Genomic DNA, 19325 nt, shown 5'->3' with positions numbered 1-19325 from the left:
CTCTTTTTCCATTCCTCATTCTGTCCCACCCCCCCGCCCATTTTCACCTCCTCACCTGAACAGACTGAAGTCGGGGAATCCTCTACAGTCAGCCTCTGCTGCCTGGCCTGCTGAGTTCTGCCAGCATTTTGTCTTTGTTGTTCCGGATTTCCAGACCCTCTTGTGTTTATGGTTTCGATCTGTGTTGGGCACGAATATCCTCCCTGCAGAAGAGGGTGTTCACTCTCTCCCAAACTGTCTGGACTTTCTATTTAACCACTTCTGTTAGTTACTGGCAGTTTCATAGGACAGAAAGTGATGATTCCCTAAAGGTTGAGTTGAAGGCAAACGCAATGTTAGCATTCACTTTGAGAGGACTAGAATATAAAAGCAAGGATGTTATGCTGAGGGTTTCTAAGGCAGTGGTCAGGCTGTATTTGGAGTGTTGCGAGCAGTTTTGGGCTCCCTACCTAAGAAAGCATGTGCTGGCATTGGAGAAGGTCCAGATGAGGTTCATGAGAATGATTCCGTTAATGTGTGAGGAGCACTTGACGGCTCTGGGCCTGTACTTGCTGGAGTTTAGATGAATGAGGGGGGATCTCATTGAAACCTATCAAATATTGAAAGACCTGGATAGAAACATAGAAACATAGAAAATAGGTGCAGGAGTAGGCCATTCGGCCCTTCGAGCCTGCACCGCCATTCAGTATGATCATGGCTGATCATCCAACTCAGAACCCTGTACCTGCTTTCTCTCCATACCCCCTGATCCCTTTAGCCACAAGGGCCATATCTAACTTCCTCTTAAATATAGCCAATGAACCGGCCTCAACTGTTTCCTGTGGCAGAGAATTCCACAGATTCACCACTCTCTGTGTGAAGAAGTTTTTCCTCATCTCGGTCCTAAAAGGCTTCCCCTTTATCCTTAAATTGTGACCCCTCGTTCTGGGCTTCCCCAACATCGGAAACAATCTTCCTGCATCTAGCCTGTCCAATCCCTTTAGAATTTTATATGTTTCAATAAGATCCCCCCTCAATCTTCTAAATTCCAGTGAGTATAAGCCTAGTCGATCCAGTCTTTCTTCATATGAAAGTCCTGCCATCCCAGGAATCAATCTGGTGAACCTTCTCTGTACTCCCTCTATGGCAAGAATGTCTTTCCTAGAATGGATATGGAGAGGATGTTTCCTTTAGTGGGGGAAGTCTAGGACCAGAGGACACATTCTCAGAATAGAAGGATGTCTCTTTAGAACAGAGATGAAGAAGAATTTCTTCAGCCAGAGGATGGTGAATCTGTAGAATTCATTTCAGCAGGTGGCTGTGGAGGCCAACTCATTAGCTATATTTAAAGCAGAGGTTGATAGGTTCTTAATTGGTAAGGATGGCAAAGGTTATGGGGAGAAGGCAGGAGAATGGGGTTGAGAGGGAAAATAAATCAGCCATAATGGAATGGTGGAGCAGGTTCGGTGGGCCAAATTCTGCTCCTATGCCTTATGGTCTAATAGACAGATTCACTACCGTTACACTTCCATGTTCTGGGACATTGCAGTAAAACGATCAGCCACAAATACTTTTCTCCTCTGAGGCAAAGTCTCAAGTTCAGAGCGCTATGGGCTGAATGCTGAAAATGGGATTATCCTGAATATGCATCTTGGTCAGCATGGAAATGAATGGGCTGAAGGGCTTCTTTCTGTGTTGTACAGCTAGTAGCGCAGTGGCTAGTGAAATCACTTCACAATGCCAGTGATCACCAATCAGAGTTCGATTCCCACCACAGCTTGTAAGGAGTTTGTACGTTCTCCCCAGGACTAACTGTGTGGGTTTGCTGCTCTATTCCAAAGATGTACGAGTCAGGGTTAGGGTTAGTAAGTAACGGACATGCTATGTTGGTGCTGTAAATGAGGCAACACTTGCAAGCTGCCCAGCACGATCCTCACTGAGCTGATTTGACTTAAACAATGCATTTCTCTGTAAACTTCGATGTTTTGAAGCACATGTGACAAACAAAGCTAATCTTTCATCTGTATGATTCTATGACCGTGACTGGAAATTTGTTCTGATTCATGAGGCCTGCATAAAGTGGCTCTGACCGTCTTAATTGGTTTAATGCAAGCCAATAATACATTTCTCCGCCTTAATGGACAACCACAGTCAACCAGTGTTAGTTGACTGTGGAGGAATCCACTGTGAGGCATGTGTTGGGGAATGTTAATGGCTGGGAGTGGGGGTTTGAAAGGCAGTGCCTCATTTTGGTAATTTATGAGGTCAAATCATTCTGTGAGGTATGTTTTGAGAACATTAGTGGCTGGGAGTGGGGGTTTGAAAGACAGCGTCTCATTGGGTAATTTGCGAGGCCAAATGGCCTGTGAGACACATTTTCAGGAAGATTATTGGCTGGGGGAGGGGGTTGGGGAGGTTGAAAAGCAGCGCCTCGTTGGGTAATTTGTGAGGCCGTTGCTGTGTGACTTGCTGTTGGCTTCATTTCCGAGCCTCCATCTCACACCTTGAGGAAGACAGATTAATTTGTCTTGGATATTATAAGGAGTGAAGCAGCCATATGTAGAGGCTGAAGGGTGACTAATCTTCCCCTTCAGTACAACAAGCAATCAAAGAACCGGTGTAGATCACGAAAATACTTTGCCTCACACCCACACCCATGTCCCCATATATTATGCTGGAACACTCACTTGGCGTGGGAGGAGGGTGGGAGAAGTTGAATTTATTGCCTCGGGGAACAACCTTACACATCAATAAAGCATATTTCAACCTATTGGTGACCATGTTAATAGATTCGCACAGCTATAAACGAGTTGTTGGTTATTTAATTCGCTGTAAAATTTATCAGTCAAGTGAGACTGTAACTATTTGTCACAATCTAAACACAAACAGTAATTAATAGCAACCGATAGGCACGCCATATCTCTGGCCTGCAAAAATGCATGATTTGTAAGTTGTCAGTAAGGTAAATAATATTAACATTACGTAGAAGGAAGGCGCAGAAATGCCTCTTCTGTTCTGCGAGAGGATAATTTCAGTCCTATTGCTTATGGAGAGCCTCTTTGAGAAAAGCCTGAAGGAGCGCATTTGTATTATTTGCTACATTACTGTGTGACTTCTATCCAATTTAAGAAAAGGCCAAATTGCACTTGTAATTCAGCGGGATCCACATCCTTAATGTTATAAAGGAGCAAAGTTAAAGAACGTTAATGATGCCTTTTGGGTCCCAGCCGTACGAGTGGGGCCCAAAGGTTGCTGATGGCCTCTCAATGAACCTCATCAGCTTTTGACAGCTTGTTGCCTATGGCCACCAGAGATGTGATCACGATGAGAGACGCCTGTGTGTTCATTATGCTGCCCCTGCCTCAGCCAATAGTGCTTTACTCCAAAGAGCTTACATTTTGAAATAGTATTTTCTTTGATTTATAGTGTAAGCAATGGAAGTCTAGCCCTGACAGCGCCCATCAATACTTTTGGATTTCTTTTCAATCTTGCATTCCACTGTCAGAATGTCTTGGAGCTTTTCAGTTCAGTAATAGCAATTACTGTAGCATTTCATTGTCGACCAATATATTAAAGCACTCCTTATGCCTGGATTGGTTTTTTAAAAAAAGTTAGTTGCTAGCTGTTACAATATAATTTGGATTAAATTAAAATTCACTTCAGAAAGCCTGTACATTCATCATGCAGTGACTGAAAAATCTCTGGGCCCACGTAATCATTGTCACACTGTCAATAAAGACTAGCTCATTTTAAATCTACCAGTGAATGGAAATATCCATCTCCGCTCTCTTAACCAAAAGTAATATCATTAAATTAAAGTGTTGCCGGATCAAGGGTCAGATGCGACTGGAAGTAAAGATGGACATCCCCAGGAGTAATCTCGGTTCGCGGCTGGCTGCGGTTTGAACACAAAATCTCTTGCTACTTTAGCAAAACATAAAGTTCATTGCAAGAAAACCCCGGATGTTATTCAAAGTGCCACATTCTTTCTAGAACAGCAAATAAAACACAAATCAAATAATGTATTGCATCAGTCTGCGTTCTGTTACAGGGGAGGAGAAGTTTTTTCAAAAACTTCAGAACTTACTGAGGCCCTGTGCTGATATGTTTAATAACTGCAGTGTGAGTGAACACAGTGCAGGAACCTGAGACTGACGAACTGAAGATCAATATATCGAAACATATACAGTGGATTCTGGTTAAAAGGGCTATCAGTTAATCGAGGCAGCCATTTATTTGCTTAAAGAACAAAAACTAATTGAGAAAACAGCTGGGATTCCCTTCGTTTATTTGGGACACTATGCCTCTTAATTGGGACAGGGGTCTGTTGCTGAACAGTTTCTAACTAGTATCATTTATGTGCCCTTGTGTGGCCATTTGACTCTACACCGTGCTTAGAGCAAACAGGTTTTAAATAGCGTCAGTTGTGCGTGTTTGTCTTCAAAAAGCACTCTGATAGTTGGTGAAAGATAAGCAGTAAGATAATTCCGAATTGTTTTGCTCACTGTGGTTTCAAGCATTCAGGCTTACAGATCCCAGAAGTGGCTGAAATTGAAAATGAAACAATTTCACTGCTTCAACAAATTAGGAACTATAATGAATTTGAAGGTATCAACAATCATCTTGAATATTACAATGAAAATGAAGATTTGGAGGATGCAGCAGTCAAAAGCATTGTATGAATGCAGTCCATTCTCTGCACAAGGCATCTGCACTGATTTTGTTCATCTACATTGAATCAAAAGAACATAACAGTGTAACCTGGATGAATTCCTCTGAACTAATACACTTTTATAATACTGTAATAGTATTGATAATGTTCCAATCTGTTCTGTATTTCATTTAAAAACCTAATTTGTTACTCAGTTAAACAGCAGTTTGTCTTTTTTATATCTTTTTAACTATTTCCATGAAATTCCGGCTAATTGGGGAAGCAGTCTAATTGGGCCAAAATGTACTAGTCTCCAGTGTGTCCCAATTAACTGGAACCCACTGCAGTGAAATGCATCATCTGTGTCAACGGCCACCACAGAGCGAAGATGTGTTGTGGTCAACCCGCAAGTGCTACCATGCCTCTGGCGCCAACAGAGCATGCCCATAACTCATGAATCCTAACTTGTACGTCTTTGGGATGTGGAAGGAAAACAGATCGCCCGGAGGAAACCCACAGGGAGAATGTACAGGCTCCTTACAGTGGAGGGAATTGAAACTGGCTCACTGGCACTGTATTAGTTACATTAACTTCTACATTACCTTGCTGAATACATAACACTGTCAACACTTAAAAGGTACTTGGACATGTAAATGGATAGGAAGGGTTTTATATGGGGGTTCCCAACCTGAGGTCCATGGACCCCTCAGTTAAGTAAGGATCCATGGCACCAAAATGGTTGGGACCCCTGGTTTAGAAGGATATGGGCCACACGTGGGCGTGGGACTAACTTAGTGGGGCATCTTGGTCAACATGGCTGACTGGCCTGTTTCCATTCTGTTGGACTCCACGACTGGAGATAAATAAGTTTAAAGTTATAAAGAAGGAGAAGAAACCCAAAATGCGGATCTGCAAATCTTTCCACCGTCTGATTATCAAACTCCCTCTGGAAGGCAACACCCACAGTGGAGCCTGCCTCCCCTACATCTGCCGGGAGAGCTTTCTGAATCCCAACTGCACTGCAGAGAAAAGTTGTTCTCACTTCTAGTTCTTTTCCCCTCTAGAACAGGAACAACCACCAATCCCCCATTCCCCACGTCACTTTACACAGTCGGCCCTCCTTATCCGCAGGGGATTGGTTCCGGGACCCCCTGCAGATACCAAAAAACGCAGATGCTCTAGTCCCTATTTAACCTGTCTCAATGTGGCGGTCTTTAGGACCAAGTGGAACACTGGACCTTATTTAACGTATCAATGCGGTGGACTTTAGGACCAAGTGGAACACTGGACCTTATTTAACGTATCAATGCGGTGGACTTTAGGACCAAGTGGAACACTGGACCTTATTTAACGTATCAATGCGGTGGATTTTAGGACCAAGTGGAACACTGGACCTTATTTAACGTATCAATGCGGTGGACTTTAGGACCTGGCACAGCTCTGAATCCGCAGGGTTTCTGTTCACAAAAATAATCACAATTGAAAATAAAGTGTAAGTAATAAAGCGATCGGAAAGAGGTGAAACACCATCGGTCGTTGGAAAAGCATTAGGGTACGTCGGTCAACGATCGGAACAATTTTAATGGAGCATTTGAAAGGCCCTGCCCCGATGAAAGCTACAATTATCACTAAGCAATGCAGTGGTTTAATTATTGAAATACATATGTTTCTTAAGTGTTTTACATGCATAGAAAGGTAAAATATATACTATATACTAAGACAAACGTTTTACTAACTGAGGCTACATAATACCGGATGTACCTGTTCCGACTTCAAATCCGACTTAAAGACGGACACAGGAACGGAACTCGTTCATAACCCGGGGACTGCTTGCACTTTTAAATCATCTCTAGGTTACTTATAATACCTAATACAATGTAAATACTATTAAATAGTTGTTATACTGTATTGTTTAGGGAAAAACTACAAGAAAAAATAGTCCGTACATGCTCGAACAACGAGTGCTGGAGAGAGAACGTCTGGGTTTTCCCGATCCGCGGTTGGTTGAATCCGTGCATGCAGAATCCGCCTACAAGGAGGGCTGACTGTATATACAGATCAAACCTCTCAGCTTTCTCTACGTTGAACTTCATCTGCCAAGCCTCTGGCAGCAATCATTATCGGCTGTGTAGCAGTTGGCAGTGGCAGGGTAGTGTAACAGTTAGTGTAATACTTTACAGTGCCAGCTGTAAGACCAGGGTTCAAATCCCACCACTGTCTGTAAGGAGTTTGTTCGTTCTCCCCATGACCACAAGTGTTTCCTCCAAGTGCTCCAGTTTCCTCCCACAGTCCAAAGACGTACGGTTAGGGTTAGTTGGTTGTGGATGTGCTGTGATACCACTGGAACCATGGCAGCACTCACAGGCTGCCCAACAGCATCCTCACTCACGTGATTTAATGCAAATGATACATTTCACTCTATGTTTTGATGTACTTCCAAGTTCAAAGTACATTTATTATTGAAGTGTGTATATTATAGACAACCTTGAGATTCACCTCCCAACAGGCAGCCGTGAAACAAAGAAGCCCAAAAGAACCCATAAAGAAGACCGCCAAACACTCATGAATGTGCAAGAATGGGTCATCAATATCAATCAAATAAAAACTAAAATGCCAACCATCACTGGGGAATACGGTTACCCTCCAGGGTGAGAAGGAACCATTGAGCTGAAACCCACACAGTTCCTTTGTCCCCACTGGTGCCACTTGGTCTGCTAAGTTCCACCAACAGCTTACCCTCTACTCCAGCATCTGCCTTCTCTTGTATCACCACCTTCTGTTCTCTGTCACTCAACCATGTTGGATTAGGGTGTAGAATTGTTACTTTTCTTGTAGATTAATTTTCGTGTGGTTCCTTAAGGTTGCCATATCAGGGGTGGTATTGGTGACAAGCTCCCACTACCTATTAAATGCTCCCCATGGTGTGCGTCTCAATTAGCTTCTGACAACAAAGTCCAGCTCCTGGCCTTTGCGTGTGGCTTAGCTACTAGGCCTGGCGGGACCGTTTCTATAGGGACAGGGGAAGGGGCAAAGGTGAGTCACTGGCGCCTTAAAACCAGTCACTTTGGGCAGATGGGGCTCGGCAGCAGCTCATCTAGGTGAAGGGAAACTCTGATCACAAACTTTTGCTGTCTTGCAGCTATACCCACCCATGGGGAAGGCTTCCGGAATAAACCCTGGGGGAAAGTTCTGGAGCTGGAGTTCCTAAGGCAGTCCGTCGTTGAGTTCAACGCTGACTGGCAACTCCTGCGACGCTGCTGATACCAAACTGTATTGGTCTCTGCCGTTCCTTTGGGTTCATCAGATGCGTGGAGAGGGGGAGCCTGCTACATGGGCAGCAGCTCACTCTCCATATTGTACTACCCAGGCTTGTGTATCTAGAAAGTTAGGATGCAACGTCCATGTTAACCCTGACTGATGGAGGCCTCCTTGACATTCCTTCGCTTGTAATTTTTATATAATCACCTCCTGCATATAAGTGTAGCTGTTGGGTAATTTTTCTAGCAATGGTACTGTGGCAGATTCTGTATTTTTCTAGAAGTTTCAGTTTTTCTGTAACAGGTGTCACGTCAGGAATCTGGCTGTTTTATAGGTTAACTGTTATCAGTGAATGTTGTTATCTCTTGAGTATGACTGCTTATTTCCTTTCACTTTTCTTTGTTCATTCTTTGTTCTTGTAACAATAAAACAGCTGTAACCACCAAGCTTGACACCTCAGTCCTGATTTCCAAAGAACCTCTGGGTCCAGCAGCCGCCTTCAATCACTACATTGCTCTCAACACAGTGTCAACCTTACTGGCGAGGTTATGTGGCACTTTATAAGAGTCTTCTGGAAGCCCATATTGACAGCATTGCTAATATCAACCATATCCATTATCTCGTCAAAAACAATATTCAAATGGATAAAACACAATTTAGTTTTAACAACTACTCTCTTGTCTTAATTAATCCATTTCTCCCCAGGTGGCTATGAATCTCACCCAGATCAGTCTTCCTTAAATCTCTCCTACCACTGAAGTTGAATGATTCACCTGTGACTGGGCTTATGCAGGTTTGAACAAGGGCGCAACGTTTGACGTTCTCCAGTCTACAGACACCATGCTTGAGTTTAAAGAGCGCTGACAGATCATGGCCAGACTTCTTGCAGTCTCTTCCCAAGCTTCCCTCAACATTCTGGGGCACATCCTAACCACTCCTGCTGGCATTCTTGCTTCAAGTGTTCACTCAGCCAGCTTCATCCTGGACATCCACCCCCCCACCCCCGCCACTGAGGACGTCTTCAAAAGTCATGCCTGGAGAAGCGGCATCCATCGTTAAGGCTCCTCACCATTTGGGACATGTCCTCTTCTTGTTACTACCATCAAGGAGGAAGTGCCAGAACCTGAGGACACACACTCATGGTTTTAAGAACAGCTTCATTCCTTCCACCATCAGAACAGTCCATGAACGCATGAACTCTACCTCACTATTCCTCTTTGCGCTATTTATTAATTTTATTTTTATTGTAACTTATTTTAAGTTGTTCTGTCTTGTGGTCGACTGCTGCCATTAAACATGGAATTTCCTGACATGTCAGTGATACATGACACACAATGTATCATATATTCGGGTGCCACCGTAACATAGCGTTTAACATAAAGCTAATACAGCTTGGGGAGTCAGAGTCCAGGGTTCAGTGCCAGCATCCTCTGCAAGCGAGATTGTACCTGCCTTCCCGTATACGGGTGGGTTTCCCCCACGTGCTCCAGTTTCCTCCCACAGCCCAAAGGCATACCGGTTAGAAGGTTAATTGGTCATTGTAGATTTTCCTCTGATTAGTCTAGGATTAATTGGTGGGTGCTGGGCGGCACAACTCGGTGCTTCTGAAGGGCCTGTTCCGCACTGTATTTCTAATAAAATAACATAAAATAAAAACAATAAAACATTCTGATTCAGAATCTGACGTTTCCCCTGAGCTTCTTTCCTTCCAAAGAGAACAATCCATGTCATTGTACTATTCATGTTGCCACTACGTAAAACTCCGGTTAGACCACACTGAAGTATGTATCTTCGCCCCATTACAGGTGAAACACTCGGTTTCCTTGGCTGCGTTAAGTCTAGGGAAGACAACCTCTGGCCCTGCCAAACTTCAGAGACTGAAGCACACTGGATCCCACCCCAAATCTCGGTTTGTGTGGACATTGTGTCATTCACTACCATGTTACAAATTAATGCCACAAAATAACAGACAGTACACTGCATACGATTAAAGGAATTATGTTTATGAATCTTAACTACAGGGTTAGTAAAGAATAACAAAGAAAAAAGGGGCCATTCTAATTAACCAACCAGATGTGCTCAAGTTGGAGCTGATGTTGAACTTCTCTGTCACTCACACGTTGGTCTTTGGTCAACGTGAAATCACACACCGCCTTCCGAACGTCGCTCACAATCCATCTCGAACAAACAGGTCTGCCGCCGGATCGTACGCTACGACCGGTTCTCCCCAGTGTCGTCTCTCTTCATCTCCCGCCAAACAAAAGCCCAAGATCAACCTTGTTGGCCCTCACCGAGAGAAACCTCGCGCTAATTGGACGGTATGCATTCCATGTCATCCCTTATCTTCAACAATAACCCAAACGGGCTGAAAACAGAACGAGCAGCTCTTACAGAGCTGCACAAAATGAAATGCCTAACAGTATTAACAGTAAAAACGATGAATCAGGGCATTACAAAGGAAGGAGGTTGAGGCTTTGAAGGAGTGGTTTACCAGGATGCTGCCTGGGTTAGAGGGCACGTGTTATGAGGAGAGGCTGGAGATACTCGGCTGTTTTCTCTGGAGCAGCAGAGGCTGAGGGGAGAAATGATGGAGGTTTCTAAGATTATGAGAGGCATAGATTGAGTAGACCAGGGGTTCCCAACCTGAGGTCCATGACCCTCTTGCGTAATGGTATTGGTCCCTGGTATATGAAAGGTGAGGAACCCCTGGAGTATCTTCTCTTGCCCCCAAGGTCATGTATTTCAGTTAAGAGGAAAGTTAAGTTCCAAGGAGATGTACAGAGTAAGCTTTTTTACACAGAGAGTAGTAGATGCCTGGAATGTGCTGCCTGGCATAGGGTGGAGGCAAACGCGATAGAGGCATTCAAGAGACATGAATGCACAGGAAATGGAAAAGATACAGACATTGAGTAATCAGAAGGGATTCATTTAGTTAGGTATTTGATTACTAATTTAATTGGGTCAGCACAAGGTTGTGGGCTGAAGGGCCTGTTCTGGTGCTGTACTGGTCTGTGTTCTGTGTTCTGAGTGCGTCCTGAGCACTCCTCAGTTCCTAGAGCTGTAACTTCAGATTGATCACCTAATTTACCTGAAGGGGTATTCAGAACCTAAATTACTGTTTAGATCTTGGCCTTGTAATTTAGGGATTATAAATTAGTCCGTTTAAGAATGTGAATTGGCGGAATGGCTGAGTGCTTCCAAACAATGGGAACATTGTTCTCATATAACACTGAAAAGCTGAAAACCACTGTAACCTTTCCCCATCGTAGATTAGAACCATTTTATAAAATATATGTTGTTCAGTTTCTAGAGAAAATATAATAACCAGGCCAAAAAAATTGTAATTAGTAACTCTGCCAAATGCTGCTGACTGTATCACACATGCTGACTATTTTAATGCCTAGATATATACTCTAACTAAATTTAACTAAATTTTAGATACAAATATTTCGGAAATCTTACATGTAGGGATAGATCAGTGTAGATGTGCACACGTGGTGGATTCAGAACACAGAGCGCTCCTCTCTCCGCGGCGCTGGGGCTATGAGTCGGCTCCCGTTGCTATGTGCTTCACGTCTGAGAGCTTTGCTGCACCTTGTCCCACTATATGATGAACTTGAGACCGAGGCTTTGGGCCTACTCTGGCTGCTCCAGAGATTCAAGTCTAAGGACTCGGTTTGGTTTGGACTGCTGTCGCTTGCTTCTATTGTCTTCCTAATTTGTGTCTTTTTTTCCCTCTTTCGCTGTGCACTGGGTGTTGCCGTTTATTTTTTTAAAGTTTCTTGCTTTGTGGCTGCCGGTAAGTAGGCAAATCTCAAGGTTGTTTAACTTATACAAACTTTGCTGATCAATGTACTTTGAATCTTTGAATTAGACGTGGAAACAGAGGTAAGCTTCCTCCTCCTCACTGATAATCACACTGGCACACCTCAAGGATGCATGCTTAGTCCACTGCCCTGCTCCCTCTACAGTACGCTCATGACAATGTGACTAGGCACAGTTCAAACACCATCTATAAATTCGTCAATGGTGGCGAGGAGGCATACAGGAGTGAGGTAGATCAGCTGGTTGAGTGGTGTCACAACTTTAACTTTGAACTCAACATCAGTAAGACCAAAAGTATGGACTCTGGGTGAAACTGGCTGAATGCTCACCAGTCCTTTTCAAGGGGTCAGCAGTGGGGGAAAAAATGAGTAGTGTTGGGTTCTTGGGTGTCAACATCTCCAAAGAGTTATCTTGGGTGCAAAATAATGATGCAATCATAAAGACAGCACACTAGCAGCTCTTTTTCATTAGGAGTTTGGTGAGATTTGGCTTGTCACCAAAGATTCCTGCAAATTTCTATAGATGTATCATGGAGAACATTCTGACTGCACGCTTTACCACCTGGCGCGGAGGGGGCCACTGCACAGGATCGGAAAAAGCTGCAGAAAGTTGTCAACTTAGCCAGCTCCACCATGGGCACCAGCCTCCCCAGCATCGAGGAAACCTTCAAAAGGCAATGCCAACCAAGGTTTTCAGTTTAGCTATGACACAAGAGATTCTGCAGATGTTGGAAATCCAGAGTAACCCACGTAAGATGCTGCAGGAACTCAGCAGGTCAGGCAGCATCTATGGAGGGGAATAAACAGTAAACATTGCAGGCCCTTCATCAGGACTGGAGAGGAAGAGGGAAAAAGCAGAAAGTGGGGTGGGGGGGGAATGAGCACAAGCTAGAAGGTGAAAACTTTGTAAAAATGAGGTACTGTATCTGAGATATCCTCATTTTGTTAAACTCATGGCATTATAGCCCCTATTGCTCATAGGCCAATTTCGCCCCCGCCCCCCAATCCCAGGAATCATTTTGTTGAAATCTAGTTGCATTTTCTCACTTGCAAGTCCATCTTCTCTCAGTCTGGAGATCTCATCTGTACACCATGTTCCAGATATGGTCTCCCCAAGTCACGGTAGAATTACAGTAGGTCCTCTTTACTCTGATACTCAAACTATCTTGCAACAAAATCCAACAGACATACAAGCATAATTGACTTGAAATGTTAACCCTGGTTTTGTCTCTTCTCAGTTGCTGCCTGTCCTTCGTTTTCAGACCAACGTATCACTTGCCTTCCCAATCGCTTGCTCTGCTGGCAATGGTTTGACAAGGCTTCCAGGTCTTGCTGATCACCAATACCTCAGCTTTTTACAAAATACTCCTTATTTTGAGTTTTCCCATCAATGTGGATGGCCTCATATTTCTTTATATTCTATTCCATCTTCCCTACCCTAATCCTTCTCCAGTTTATCTCCTTCTGCAGACTCTGCATTAGATCAGGGCAGCATGTTGACGCAACAGAGAGTGTAAAGTTTTACAGTGCCAGCGACCGGGGGTTCAATTCTGTAAAGAGTTTGTACATTCCCCCTGTGCTCCAGTTCCCTCCCACATTCTGAAGACACACAGTAAGTTAGTAAGTAAGCACAGTTAGCAAGTTGTGGGCGTGCTACGTTGGCTCCAGAAGCTTGGCGATATTTGCGGGCTGCCCCCCCCCCCAACACGTCCTCGGACTGTGTTGGCTGCCGACACAAACAACACACTTCACTGTATGTTTCAATGTGCATGGAACAAATAAAGCTAATCTTTCATTTCTTTTTTTGTCTTCATCACAATCCTTGCTGTTAATCATCTTCGAATCATCAGCAAACTTGGATATAGTGTGCTTGGTTTTCTCATCATATACAGTAGATTAGGGTCCCAGTCATTGTCACCAGTCCTGCTCACCACATTCCCTTTAATACTCATTTCCTAAACTCACTGGAAAATTTATTACATTACAATAAAAGACATTTTTTTAAGAAGTGAATCCTAAATATGTTGCAGTATTAATATTAACAACTAATAATCCAAAACATCCACCACTCCAGCACCCCGATGTGCTGGAGGGTAACAAGATGGTGCAGAGCTAAGCACAACACTTTACAGCACCAATGTCGGTCGCTGTCCATAAGGAGTTTGTGCATTCATCTCATGACTGCATGGGTTTCCTCCAGGCGCTCCAGTTTCCTCCCACAATCCAAAGACGCACAGGACCATAAGGGTTGGAAAGTTGTGGGCATGCTACCCTGGTGCTGGAAGCATGGAGACACTTGCCTCCTGCACATCCTCGGACTGTGTTGATGCGAACAACGCATTTCACTGTAAGTTTCAATGTATCAATTTACACGTGACAAATAAAACTAAGCTTTAATAGAGTTTTGCTATAAAAAGCTCACACCTAGAGCACTGTGTCCTGCAGTAGTCATCTCATCACTGAATAGAACATAGAAGAACATAGCATGACATTAGAACTTAAGAAACCTAGAACATTACAGCACAGATGCGAGGAAATCTGCAGGTGCTGGAAATTCAAGCAACACGCACAAAATGCTGGTGGAACACAGCAGGCCAGGCAGTATCTATAGGAAGAAGTACAGTCGACGTTTCGGGCCGAGACCCTTCGTCAGGATTACAGCACAGTACAGGTCTTTCAGCCCACAATGTTGTCCGTCATATCCAACAATGGCAGTTAGATTTGTGCAGTTCTGTTGTGTGTTTGTGGATGGCTGCTGAGTCCAAGTTGTCAGTGCCATAGACGTCCACAATGACATGCAAACTGTGTTGGATCTGGAGGTGGAGCCACTGCTATTGTTTTGCTTCCTTGTTGAGCTGTGATTAGTACGGCTCGGCAGCTCTCCTCCAGGTTGTTCTGACACAGGCTCATCGGCCACCCCGGTCTTGCGCACTCCGTTCCGGCCGTTCTGGTACACGCCCAGCGATGTTAGCTTTCATGCAGCGTTTGAACCTCTCATGGAGCCTTCTTTTGTTCCACTTGTCCAGCGAACGTTCACCATGCAGTAGCTGCTTGGGGATTCGGGTGCCCTGCGTGCCCTTTGGGTGCCTGTCTGCCGAAGCTGTGCTTTCACAATCACGGCCTCAGCACTCGCGGCCCCTGCCCTGTCGAGGAACTCTAGGTTTGTGTCTCGGTCCTGCCAACAGATGCCAAGGATCAATCTCAGACTACACATATAGAATTCATTTAGCATTTTGAGGTGTCTTCTGTATACGGTCCAGGTTTCACATCCGTACAGGAGACTTCTGAGGACAACAGCTTCATACACGTTTAGCTTTGTGGACAGGCTTCCACAAAAGATGAACGAAGCAACAATGTTATACCAACCCTTTAACCCACTCCAAGATTAATCTAGCCCTTCCCTCCTACATAACCCTCTATTTTTCTTTCTATTTTTCTCTTCATTGATAACCCTTGAGGTTACTGGGGAAATTCATAAAAGTGTGACCAAGGATGAAAACTTTGAGTTAAGAGGATATGCTGATTGCTTATACTGAGATTGTTTTCTTTGAAATAGAGGCCAAAGAGAGACACGTACTCGAGCGGCGTAAAATGATGAGCGGCCTTTTTCGCTCAGCAGCAGTCATGAATTAGAAGAGAAAGAACTGAGGTAATCCAGAAGGAGGCTGCATCCAGAGCAAATGGTTTCTGGAATTCACTCCCTGAAAGGGAAGGCTGAGGTAAAATTCTCATCACATTCCTCCATGAATACTTAACGAGGTTTAACCTGCAGTGCTGCAGACCCAGAGAGGGTAAGTGGATAGGGTTGAATAGGCCCAGTAGCCTCATTCTACGCTGTTAATTTCTCTGCTTCCTTAAGTTCAATGGCCCCAATACAATTTCTCCAGCTATATTAAGCTGAAGTCCTGCTGTGCCTGTGTTTGTGATAAATTCGGTAATTGTGCATCTGAGTTACAGAACTCATTTCTGAGACATAGCAAACAAAAATAGTGCAGCCTAATCCCACTGAGTCTGCGTGTAATATCCTGAACCACTAAACATAAAAATGGTGATTCCTGCAATTCAGGGATCATTATTTTTCACTGCTGAGAAGTAATTGAAGTAAAGGAAAAACTTTGCTACTCTTTCAGCAGCGGATAGCATTCCAAAGTTCAAAATAAATTTATTATCAAAGTGCAAACAAGTCACCATACACAACCCTGAGATTCATTTTCTTGCAGGCATTTACAGTAAATACAAAGAAACACAATAGAATCCAACATCGAGGTCCCCTTCAAAAGGCGATGCCTCGAAAAGGCAGCATCCATCATTAAGGACCCCCATCACCCAGAACATGCCCTCTTCTCATTCCCACCATCAAGGATGAGGTACAGGAGCCTGAAGCACTCAGTGATTTAGGAACAGCGTCTTCCCCTCTGCCATCAGATTTCTGAATGGACAATGAACCCATGAATACTACCTAAGCATTTTTTCTGGTGGAACACAGCAGGCCAGGCAGCATCTATAAGGAGAAACACTGTCGACGTTTCGGGCCGAGACCTTTCGTCAGGACTAACTGAAAGGAAAGACAGTAAGAGATTTGAAAGTAGCAGGGGGAGGGGAAAATGCGAAATGATAGAAGACTGGAGGGGGTGGGGTGAAGCTGAGAGCCGGAAAGGTGATTGGCAAAAGGGATACAGAGCTGGAGAAAGGAAAGGATCATTGGATGGGAGGCCTAGGGAGAAAGAAAGGGGGAGGGGAGCACCAGAGGGAGATGGAGAACAGGCAAACAACCAAATATGTCAGGGATGGGGGTAAGAAGGGGAGGAGGAGCATTAATGGAAGTTAGAGAAGTCAATGTTCATGCCATCAGGTTGGGGGCTACTCAGCCTCTCGGCCCAAAACGTCAACAGTGCTTCTCCTTATAGATGCTGCCTGGCCTGCTGTGTTCCACCAGCATTTTGTGTGTGTTGCTTGGATTTCCAGCATCTACAGATTTCCTCGTGTTCGGTATTTTTTCTTCTCTGTTTGCACTACTTACTTAATTTTCTTTTTTATGTATACTTCTTATTGTAATTAATATTTTTATTATTATGTATTCTAATGTCTCCAGTCATGATTTTTTTGTACCGTTGGAGCAAGATTTTTGAGGCCGAGAGAATGGAAATGCCCTAGTGCAACGACTTTTTCACTATAAAACTCCTCCAGCATGGGTTATGTCTTCATCAGAGACAACGGGCAACCAACACATTGCAATGTAGTGCTGCCGTAAAACAACAAATTTCATGACATATACCAGTGATGTCAAACCTGATTCTGAAATTCTGAATGAACGGAAGACCACACATAATAAGACAGACAGACAACCAACAGGCAACAACCAATAAGGCAACAAACTGTATAAATACAAAAAGAAAAAAAGGAAAAAATGAATAAGTAATAAATATCAAAAATATGAGATATGAAGTCTCCTCTCCGTGGATGAGCTAACTGTTAAAGTAAGTGCCACTGCCAACAATAAGGGATTGAAGACATGGTTATGGGTATAATTGTCTCATTTTTTAACTGCATTGCATTTGTGGTTTCTAAGTGACAATAAATTGAAATTCAATTCAATTCAATAATTAAAGATGGGGATTGGAGAAGTGGTTAGGTATGTAGCCAGTGCTGGGCAACTGGATGCAGTTAATTTTCCAGGTGGAGTTTGTATCAGGGTGGATGAGTATGTGGGATTAGGAGTTAAGCCCTATATTGGGCAGATTTTGGGAGAAGGGAACTTGAGTGTAGCCAGGGAGAGAGGGCAAGAAGGGAATGAGAATCTAGATTTCAGATTCAGATTTATTTATCATATGAATATTGAAACATACAGTGAAAGGCGTTGTTTACATTAATAACTAGCACACCCAAGGATGTCCTAGGAGCTGTTTGCTAATGTCGCCATGGATTCTAGTGCTGACATAGCTTGCCCACAATGCAAGAAAACAAGACACCACCAGCAAAACAAGCCCCTGCGAGCTTCACCCTGATGTGTTGACTGTTTATTCCTCTCCATAGATTCTTCCTAACTTGCTGAGTTCCTCCAGCATTTTGTATGTGTTGCTCTGGATTTCCAGCACTTGCAGAACCTCGTGTTTAAAACAAGACCCTTTCCTACTCACCTGCAAAGGCCTCTAACCCCAGGGCATGCCATCTCTGGACCTCCAGTCTTTTGCACTAGGGGAGAGAATGGGCAGAGGTACCTCTTCCTGGACCCAAGTGAGTGAGTGTGCAGTCAGGCACCAGCAACAGTGTCTGAGCATTGGTGCCCATGCGGCAGAACCCCCTTGTCATTGCATCAAGGCTTCACTCTGTGAAACCTTCCCCCTATACTTTGCTTCAATCACCTTACAATTATGCCCCCTTGTGTTAGCCATTTCTGCTCTGGGATGTCCACTTGGTTTATTGCTCTTATTATCTTGTACATCTTTATGAAATCACCTCTCATCCTCCTTCCCTCCAAAGAGAAAAGCACTAACTCACTCAACCTATCTTCATAAGGCATGCTCTCTAGCCCTAAAACTCCTCTGCATCCTCTCCAAAAATACTACATCTTCCTATAATTAAGCTACCAGAACTAAACGCAATACTACCCTTCTGAGCTCTGTACGAGACAAGATTATCAGGCAGAGAGAGAGGACAAAATTCAGGATGGTCTCAAAACCCCTCACCAACCCCAAATTCACTGAAACCAGAGAATTCCTGTCAAGCAACCATTCAAAATACAAAAGGAGCATTTGGGATGATTTTCAATAGTCAAAACATTAAACACATAAAAACTCAACATATTCAGCTGAAGGACTGCATCAGCTTGCTACCACCTACCTGTCCCACCAAGCACCTCCTGAAAGAGTCTGTGGTTGACTTCATCAGCTGTCTCAGAACCCACTGAAATGGAGAAGTACACTCGCTGGCCACTTTATTAGGTACACCAGCTTGTTAATGCAAATATCTAATCAGCCAATCATGTGGCTGTAACTTCAATGCGTAATAGCATGCAAACATGGTCAAGAGGTTCAATTAACACACACAAAATGCTTGAGGAACTCAGCAGGCTGTGCAGCTTCTATGGAATAGAGGACAGTCAACGTTTCGGTCTCGGCCGAACGTCAGCTGTACTCTTTTCCATAGATGCTGCCTGGCTTATGTGTTCCTCCAGCAATTTGTATGTGTTTCTTGGATTTCCAGCATCTGCAGAATTTCTCTTGTTTGCAAGAGGTTCAGTTGTTGTTCAGACCAAATATCAGAATGGGGAAGATATATGATCTAAGTGATCTGTGTTGGTTCCAGAAGGGATAGTTTCAGTATCTCAGAATCTGCTGATCTCCCAGGATTTTCTCGCACACCAGTCTCTAGAGTTTACAGAGAATGGTGTAAGAAACAAAAAATATCCAGTGAGAAGCAGTTCTGTGGGTGAAAACACCTTGTTAATGAGACCAATCAGAGGAGACTGGCCATATTGGTTCAAGCTGACAGGAAGGTGACAGCAACTTAAATAACCATGCGTTACAACAGTAGTGTGCAGAAGAGCATCTCTGAATGCGCAACACATGAAACCATGAAGTAGAAGGGCTACAACAGCAGATGACCACATTGGG

Source organism: Hemitrygon akajei, chromosome 7 (assembly GCF_048418815.1).
Source record: "Hemitrygon akajei chromosome 7, sHemAka1.3, whole genome shotgun sequence".
Classification (NCBI taxonomy): Eukaryota; Metazoa; Chordata; class Chondrichthyes; order Myliobatiformes; family Dasyatidae; genus Hemitrygon; species Hemitrygon akajei.
The sequence above is the reverse complement of the archived record's forward strand: the minus strand, read 5'-3'. Positions refer to the sequence as shown.